Below are 10,097 nucleotides of genomic sequence, written 5' to 3' on the forward strand. Positions count from 1 at the left end.
GCACGCTTCCCTCCGCAATACAACATTTTCCCCATCGGTGCACGGCACTGCCCCTTTGAACACCCCCCCCCCCACCCTCGTTACTGCCGCCAAGGGCTGTTGATGGTCCAATCCATGCCGGCGAGAGCACTGTGACCCCTTCCGGCGCCCTACTGTAGGAGATTGTGTGGATGGCTTTAGCTTTCCGGTCTTTGTCACTCTATGGAAGCACAGGCCCTGATGAACGGTAGTGAGGTACGCAGCACGAGGACTGCCGTGCATACTGCGGCAGGGGCGGTTCGTGGCAGGATACTGTGGGCCCGGAGGTACCAGGCCGACCTGGGGGCCAATGCGCTGATCACCAGCCGTCAATACCCTCTAAATCCGCGCTTCACTGAGCTCCCCCAACATCCTCTCCCCCCCCCCCCTCCCAAGCTTCAGCCCCAGCTCGGCCAGCCAGCCACAGGACTAGCTGCACGCATTGGCTCCTCTGGGAACATGTCCTTCCTCCTCGCCCTCTCAGCACCATGGTTCATTTTTCACGAGTTTGAAAAGAATAGGAGAAACTCGACGCTGGTAATTTCTCCTGGCAGCAGCTGAACATCGCGGAGGCAGCGGGATTCGCGGGTGAGGGCGTTAATCATATGCCAGCGGTCTTTACCGTCCGGGAGGGGATGTTCTATTGTCGCCGGCATTGACGCCGACCAGGCACTGGACCCTGGCTTCTGTCGGGCGCCTGGCGCAACCTACGATTGTTGGCTCACATGGGAATCTACGACGAATCGAGTTTCACGATTGTGGTGTCGCTGGACAAAGAACCCCTGCCACGTGGGGTGACCTGTTTACATGTTTGCTGATAATGTGCCGGAGATCCCGCTAATTGATGGGCAGGTTAATCTGACAGAATCCCAGTGAACTGATCCGTGACTGGCTAAGATGTGTTGTACGATATTGAGGTCCATTGTGTGAGCGCTAATCCTGAGTTGCTGCCGAATCGGTGAACAGTGTGTCGTGTTTTCGAATCTGGGGATCGTCGCTCAGCGTGAATGATGATGAATAAAGAGGATGATCAGGAGGAAAGTAACTGGGCTCTTCTTCTGTCAGTGCTACTACCCCAATAATGGTAGTATTTGAGGCGAAGGAAGGCAGATTATCAATCACATGGCTGTTGCTGAATGTCTTAAATATTCTGCTGAAAGTTCTTATCGGGCAGTGCGCTCTTGTTCCAGAGAGTGATGTCTAAACCTGGTGGTCGCTGATCGCTGGGAGTTTGTTTCATTCCTGGAAGGGAGAGTAATTCTGTGGCGGGTCTCATTCTGAAGAGAGCTGCAATTGCATTTTGCTGGGGCAGATGATCGTAAACCAAGAGTGCTTATTCCTGAGACTCTGCGGGGTTCTGAATCAGGTTTGAGAACTGATCCTGGGAGAAAGGCGATGCGTGGGGATGTACATTTCCGAAAGCTGGATCTGAACACGATAGGTGAGCTTTCCTTGTGATTGTACGTCTGACACATGGTCTGGATGGTTGTAAAATGGTGGGAAAATTCCATACCTGGTAGGTCTCAAAACTTGGAAAGTCCCTATTTCTGGGGTTGCATGCTATGAGCATGGGGGGGAAAGCTGGAGATAGCCTATTTCTGAGTATTGTTTGTTTGGACAATGTCTCCCGCGACGTTATTGTTGTTTTTCCTATCGTGGTAGACGATGTGGCCACGAGACATTGGTGGTAATCCTTTGGAAATGTAGTAATCCTACTGGCTGTTGCATCCACAAAGGAGTCCAGTTCCACCATGTGCAAATCTGATTCAGGATCCGATCATTTATGGGCCTCACGGTAGCATGGTGGTTAGCATCAATGCTTCACAGCTCCAGGGTCCCAGGTTCGATTCCCGGCTGGATCACTGTCTGTGTGGAGTCTGCACGTCCTCCCTGTGTGTGCGTGGGTTTCCTCCGGGTGCTCCGGTTTCCTCCCACAGTCCAAAGATGTGCGGGTTAGGTGGATTGGCCATGCTAAATTGCCCGTAGTGTAAGGTTAATGGGGGGGGGGGGGGTTGTTGGGTTATGGGTATACTGGTTATGTGGGTTTAAGTATGTTCTAAGTAGGTTGATCATTGCTCGGCACAACATTGAGGGCTGAAGGGCCTGTTCTGTGCTGTGCTGTACTGTTCTATGTTCTATTTATTGATGGATCGATGGCGCATCCAATGTCAAATGTTGCCGCCTTCGTATACATTTTGCTTTCCTTTGTCTAAAAGGGACCTGTCACCGTGAAAACTGTCAAACAGATGAAATCAGATCGCCAATCTCATAAATCATTTGGATGATTGAACGGGCGTTCAGCTGTAACGACAGGGCTGCGGTTGGAATATTTACATTATGAAGTCAGGCCAAGGCTTTTTGTGAAGCTAAGACTCTGCGGTGCCTTATTCCGAAAATTACAATGTGTTTTAAGTAACTAGACATTTTTTCTCTCGTCTCTGTCTTACAGTTAATTTAATGGCAATTATGATCCTGTCAAGGAGAAACTGTGGCCTTACCGTCTGCGTCACACGGTATCTCATCGCCATGGCAACTGCGGATCTACTGGTCATTATCATCGTGGTCATATTGACCAGTATCAATGATTATTATTTCCCAGTGAGTTTCCTATACATCACCCCTGTGTGCAGTGGCAAAGTTGTCCTTATTGGTGCATCCACAGATTCTTCCGTTTGGTTCACCATAGCGTTTTCCTTTGATCGATTTGTGGCCATTTGTTGTCAGAAGCTGAAAACAAAATACTGCACCGGAAAAACAGCGACTGTGGTTCTCACAACAACTGGAATATTGGTATTTTTAAAAAACATTCCCTTCTACTTCACATATAAACCTATATTCATATTCCACAATGTACCGTGGGGCTGTCAAACAAAGGCCAGAACGTTTATTGATCCCAGATGGGTTGGATTTCAGTGGTTTGATAAGGTCACAACTCCATTGCTCCCATTCGGTTTAATTTTGTTGGTAAACGCTCTGACAGTCAGACACACTGTTATGACAAGTCGTGTCCGTCAGGGACTGGTGACGCAGAGTAAGGGAAAAAATTACAGTGATCCAGAGATGGAAAGCAGAAGGAAATCTATGATTTTACTCTTCAGCATATCTGGAACCTTCATTCTTTTGTGGTCGGTCAATGTTATAAAATTCGTGTATGTTAAAGTGATCGGATTATTTAATATCGGTGAATCTGCATATACATTAGAATATGCTGCAGCTATGCTGCTCAATTTAAATTGTTGCACAAACACATTTATTTATGTGGTAACTCAGGCCAAGTTCAGAGAACAAATCAAGTTAACGCTGAATTATCCGTTCAGAGCCATTGCACAGAGACTGAAACAATCCAGCAGCTCCGCCTGGTGACAGACAGCCGGATCAGGGAATCGGGCGCAACCCAGTATCACTACGAACTGCTTCAGCTGAGCAGAAATCCTGTTCCTATCACTCCGATAACCTTTCAAACAGATATAATCATCCAGTCAGTGAAGTTCATTTCAGCAAACCGTTGAATATGAACTGGTGATGTAAGGACTCATCAGTCAATAAGGTAACCTGAGGGAAACCCGCAGAATCACTGAGGAACTGAATAGAGAGAGAAGGTTCCATGTCATTGATCGGCAATTCTGAACCACGTCACCTCCATTCAGAACACTGGCGGTTTAATGGTGACGGGGAGCCGGGCGTGGCGGCAGGAAATGTGGCCATTTAGTGGTGAAGGAGAATCGCTTCCTGGTTTGACGGCGTCGTTGAATTTGACTGCAGAGCCCCAGCAACATTTTGTGATATCGGACAAACATTCGTTTCCCCAATGTCAATCGAGATATTCGCAACTTGAAATGCACGGGATAGTGGTGGGAAATCCAGGAAAGTCAAAACTTTAACAAATGTTTTTGCCCAGAGTAATGTCCAGTCACACATTTCAACATACCGTCTTCTCTCTATACTTCGCGAGCGAATTAACTTGAATTAAATCTGGAATATCTCACAAGAAACTGCATCGAGTTTCAAAAAGGAAAGCAAGACAAGAAGAATAAGAACACTTTGAGAAAGTCAGTGCGTCGTACCTCATTTATCAGTCAGAATTTTAGTTTGATTGGATATTTTGTCAATATAGTTCACATTGCAAAATGCCCCGGTCGACAACATAGAACAGTACAGAACAGGCCCTTCGGCCCTCGATGTTGTGCCGAACAATGATCACCCTACTTAAACCCACGTAACCCGTATACCCGTAACCCAACAATCCCCCCATTAACCTTACACTATGGGCAATTTAGCATGGCCAATCCACCTAACCCGCACATCTTTGGACTGTGGGAGGAAACCGGAGCACCCGGAGGAAACTCACGCACACACGGGGAGGACGTGCAGACTCCACACAGACAGTGACCCAGCCGGGAATCGAACCTGGGACCCTGGAGCTGTGAAGCATTGATGCTAACCACCATGCTACCGTGAGGATCTGAGAATGGTCAGTAAATCTGTATTGAATGAAGGTTCAGGAATAAATGTCATTCAGGCAATTCCCACCCGTAAATATAGCCTCATATGATATCATAAATGGACAAATAGAACATAGGAGCAGCAGAATGCCATTCAGCCACTCGAGACTCTTCCGCCGCTTAATAAGATCATGACCTGCAATAATTCGGCACACCATGCTTACCACGAATCAGTACAATTTTGTGTATAATTGTTGAATGACTCCGCGTCCACCAGTTTTACAGGAAGTGTGTTCTTCAGATGCACGAGCCTCTAAGTGTAAAATAAATAAACGACTCATCTCAGTTGGAAAGGGGAAAGCAGTTAATTTTAAACAGTGACAGCTAGTTCCTCATTGCCATGATATTTATACAGATTGTAAATAATTGACGTTCCTTGGCACGGTGGCACAGTGGTTAGCACTGCTGCCTCACAGACCGAGGTCCCGGATACAATTCGGGAGGTTGCACATTCTCCCCGTGTTTTTCCTTCCAAGTCGAAGATGTACAGGTTAAATGAATTGGCCAGATGGAGTTGCCCCTTAGTATCCAAAAAACGTTAGTTGTGATTACTGGGTAATGGGGATATGGTGGAAGTGTGGGCTGGGGTAGGGTGTTGCTCTCAAGGGCCGGTGAAGAATCGATGTACCAGAAGGTTTTCTTCTGCACTGCATGGATGGGCAGCACGGTAGCATTGTGGATAGCACACTCGATTCACAGCTCCAGGGTCCCATGTTCGATTCCGGCATGGGTCACTGTCTGTGCGGAGTCTGCATATCCTCCCCGTGTGTGCGTGGGTTTCCTCCGGGTGCTCCGGTTTCCTCCCACAGTCCAAATATGTGCAAGTTAGGTGGATTAGAACATAGAAAATTACAGCGCAGTATAGGCCATTCGGCCCACGATGTTGCGCTGTCCTGTGAAACCCCTCTGAAGTCCATCTACACTCTTCCCTTATCGTCCATATGCCTTTCCAATGACCATTTGATTGATTTTAGTGTTGGCGAGTCCACTACTGTTGCAGACAGGGCATTCCACGCCCTTACTACTCTATGAGTATAGAACCTACATCTGACATCTGTCCTATATCTTTCTCCCCTCAATTTAAAGCTATGTCCCCTCGTGCTGGACATCACCATCCGAGGAAAAAGGCTCTCACTGTCTACCCTATCTAATCCTCTGATCATCTTGTATCCCACAACTAAGTCACCTCTTAACCTTCTTCTCTCTAACGAAAACAGCCTCAAGTCCATCAGCCTTTCCTCATATGATCTTCCCTCTATACCCGGCAACATTCTTGTAAATCTCCTCTGTAACATTTCCAATGCTTCCACATCCTTCCTATAATGTGGCTTCCAGAACTGCACACAATACTCTAAATGCGGCCGCACCAGAGTTTTGTACAACTGCAACATGACATCATGGCTCCGAGACTCATTTCCTCTACCAATAACACACACCGTCCTCCTTCTTAACAACCCTCTCAACCTGGGTGGCAACTTTCAGGGATCTATGGACATGGATACGGAGATCTCTCTGCTCGTCCACACTACCAAGAATCTTACCATTATCCCAGTACTCTGCCTTTCTGTTCTTCCTTCCAAAATGAATCATCCCACACTGTTCTGCATTAAACTCCATTTGCCGCCTGTCAGCCCAGCACTGCAGCTGATCTATGTCCCTCTGTAACTTGTAACATCCTTCTGCACTGTCCAAAACTCTACCGACTTTAGTGTCATCTGCAAATTCACTCACCCATCCTTCTGCGCACTTCTCTAAGTCATTTATAAAAATGACAAACAACAACGGCCCCAAAACAGATCATTGTGGCACACCACTAGTAACTGGACACCAGTCAGAGCATTTCCCATGAACCGCCACTCTTTGTCTTCTATCAGCTAGCCAATTTCTGATACAAACTGCTAAATCACCCTGAATCCCATCCTCTGTATTTTCTGCAATAACCTACCGTGGGGAACCTTATCAAACGCTTTACTGAAATCCATATACACCACATCAACTGCTTTACCCTCATCCACCTGTTTGGTCACCTTCTCGAAGAACTCAATGAGGTTTGTGAGGTACGACCTACCCTTCACAAAACCATGTTGACTATCTCTAATCAAATTGTTCCTTTCCAGATGATATACATCCTACCTCTTATAAACCTTTCCAAAACTTTTCCCACAACAGAAGTAAGGCTCACTTGTCTATAGTTACCGGGGTTATCTCTACTCCCCTTCTTGTACAAGGGGACAACATTTGCTATCCTCCAGTCCTCTGTCACTATTCCTGTAGACAAAGATGACTTAAAGATCAAAGCCAAAGGCTTAGCAATCTCTTCCTTAGCTTCCCAGAGAATCCGAGGATAAATCCCATCCGGCCCAGGGGACTTATCTATTTTCACACTTTCCAGAATCGCTAACACCTCCTCCTTATGAACCTCAAGCCCTTCTAATCTAGTAGCCTGTATCTCAGTATTCACCTCGACAACTTTGTCTTTTTTCTGTGTTAGTACCGAAAATACTCATTTAGCACCTCTCCTATCTCCTCGGACTCTACGCACAACTTCCCACTACTGTCCTTGACAGGCCCTACTCTTACCTTAGTCATTCTTTTATTCCTGACATACCTATAGAAAGCTTTAGGGTTATCCTTGATCCTACCTGCCAATGACTTCATCATGTCCTCGCTTGGCTCTTATTAGCTCTCTCTTTAGAGCCTTCCTAACTAATTTGTATCCCTCGAGCGGCCCAACTGAACCATCAAGTCTCATCTTCACATAAGCCTCCTTCTTCCTCTTGACAAGTGATTCAACTGCTTTAGTAACCCATGGTTCCCTCACTCGACCACTTCCTCCCTGCCTAACAGGTACATACTTATCAAGGACACGCAGTAGCTGTTCCTTGAACATGCTCCACATTTCTATTGTGTCCATCCCCTGCAGATTTCCACTCCAGGCGATGCATCCTAAGTCTTGCCTCGTCGCATCATAATTGCCTTTCCCCCAGCAATAACTCTTGCCCTGCGGTTTATACCTAACCCCTTTCATCGCTAAAGTATACGGAATCGAATTGTGGTCACTATCACCAAAATGCTCACCTACCTCCAAATCAAACACCTGTCCTGGTTCATAACCCAGTACCAAATCCAATATGGCCTCGCCTCTTGTTGGCCTATCTACATACTGCATCAGGAAACCCTCCTGCACACATTGGACAAAAGCGGATCCATCTAAAGTACTGGAACTATAGTGTTTTCAGTCAATATTTGGAAAGTTAAAGCCCCCATAACAACTACCCTGCTACTTTTGCTCCTATCCAGAATCGTCTTTGCAATCCTTTCCTCTACATCTCTGGAACTTTTCGGAGGCCTATAGAAAAGCCCTAACAGGGTAACCTCTCCTTTCCTGTTTCTTAACTCAGCCCATCCTACCTCAGTATTGAGTCCTCATCAAATGTCCTCTCAGCCGCCGTAATACTGTCCTTGACTAACAATGGCACCCCTCCCCCTCTCTTACCACCTTCCCTGAAATTACTGAAATATCTAAACCCCGGCACCTGCAACAACCATTCCTAATTACACATGCCAGTCAGCCTGTTCCACACATGGATGCCTGTTCATCCTCAGCATGTTACACATCCCAGTCAGCCTCTTCCACACATTGATCCCTGCTCATCCTGACAATGTTACACATGACAGTCAGCCTGTGACACACATTGATCCCTGTTCACTCCAGTCAGCCTGTTCCACACATTGATCCCTGTTCATTCCAGTCAGCCAGCTCCACACATTGATCCCTGTTCATCCTGAACATGTTACACATCCCAGTCAGCCTGTTCCACACATTAATCCCTGTTCATCCCAGTCAGCCTGTTCCACACATTGATCTCTGATCATCCTCAGCATGTTACACATCCCAGTCAGCCTGTTCCACACATTAATCCCTGTTCATCCCAGTCAGCCTGTTCCACACATTGATCCCTGTTCATCCTGAACATGTTACACATCCCAGTCAGCCTGTTCCACACATTGATCCCTGTTCATCCTGAACATGTTACACATCCCAGTCAGCCTGTTCCACACATTGATCCCTGTTCATCCCAGTCAGCCAGTTCCACACATTGATCCCTGATCATCATGACCATGTTACACATCACAGTCAGCCTGTTCAACACATTGATCCCTGTTCGTCCTGACCGTGTTACACATCACAGTCAGCCTGTTCCACACATTGATCCCTGTTCATCCCAGTCAGCCAGTTCCACACATTGATCCCTGATCATCAATACCATGTTACACATCACAGTCAGCCTGTTCCACACATTGATCCCTGTTCATCCCAGTCAGCCTGTTCCACACATTGATCCCTGTTCATCCCAGTCAGCCAGTTCCACACATTGATCCCTGATCATCATGACCATGTTACACATCACAGTCAGCCTGTTCAACACATTGATCCCTGTTCGTCCTGACCGTGTTACACATCCCAGTCAGCCTGTTCCACACATTGATCCCTGTTCATCCCAGTCAGCCAGTTCCACACATTGATCCCTGATCATCAATACCATGTTACACATCACAGTCAGCCTGTTCCACACATTGATCCCTGTTCATCCCAGTCAGCCTGTTCCACACATTGATCCCTGTTCATCCTGACCATGTTACACATCCCAGTCAGCCTCTTCCACACATTGGCCCCTGATCATCCTGACCATGTTACACATCACAGTCAGCCTGTTCCACACATTGATCCTTGTTCATTCTCATCATGGGGCTGTGGGCGTTGTCTAGGTGCCGTGGGCGTGGTCATGGGTTTGTGGGCGTGGTTTAGGAGTTATGGGTGTGGTCTACAGGCGGTGGGCGTGGTCTATGTGTTGTGGGCGTGGTCTCAGCAGATGGGGCGTGGTTTCAGCAGACGGGGCGTGGTCTAGTAGTCTGAGTGAGTGAGTTGAGTTGAGTTGAGTTGAGTTAAGTTAAGTTAAGTTAAGTTGAGGTGGGTGCGTGAGTGTGAAAACAAATGTGCAATATGAAGCTGAGCATCCCTAGTTGCCACATTCTGCTCAGCTTCATATTGCAGATTTCTTTGTACACTCACTGTTTAATACATTGATCTCTGTTCATTCTGACCATGTTACACATCCCAGTCAACCTGTTCCACACATTGATCCCTGTTCATCCTCAGCCTGTTACACATCCCAGTCAGCCTGTTCCACACATTGATCCCTATTCATCCTCAGCATGTTACTCCCTGCTCATCCTGACCATGTTACACATGACAATAAGCCTGTTCCACACATTGATCCCTGTCCATTCCAGTCAGCCTGTTCCACACATTGATCCTTCTTCATCCTCAGCATGTTACACATCCCAGTCAGCGTCTTCCACACATTGATCCCTGTTCATCCCAGTCAGCCGGTTCCACAGATTGATCTCTGATCATCCTCAGCATGTTACACATCCCAGTCAGCCTGTTCCACACATTTATCCCTGTTCATCCTCATGATGTTACACATCCCAATCAGCCTCTTCCACACATTGATCTCTGCTCATCCTGACCATGGTACACGTCCCAGTCAGCCTGTACCACACATTGATCCC

The sequence above is a fragment of the Scyliorhinus canicula genome, unplaced genomic scaffold, assembly GCF_902713615.1.
Source record: "Scyliorhinus canicula unplaced genomic scaffold, sScyCan1.1, whole genome shotgun sequence".
NCBI classification, from domain to species: domain Eukaryota; kingdom Metazoa; phylum Chordata; class Chondrichthyes; order Carcharhiniformes; family Scyliorhinidae; genus Scyliorhinus; species Scyliorhinus canicula.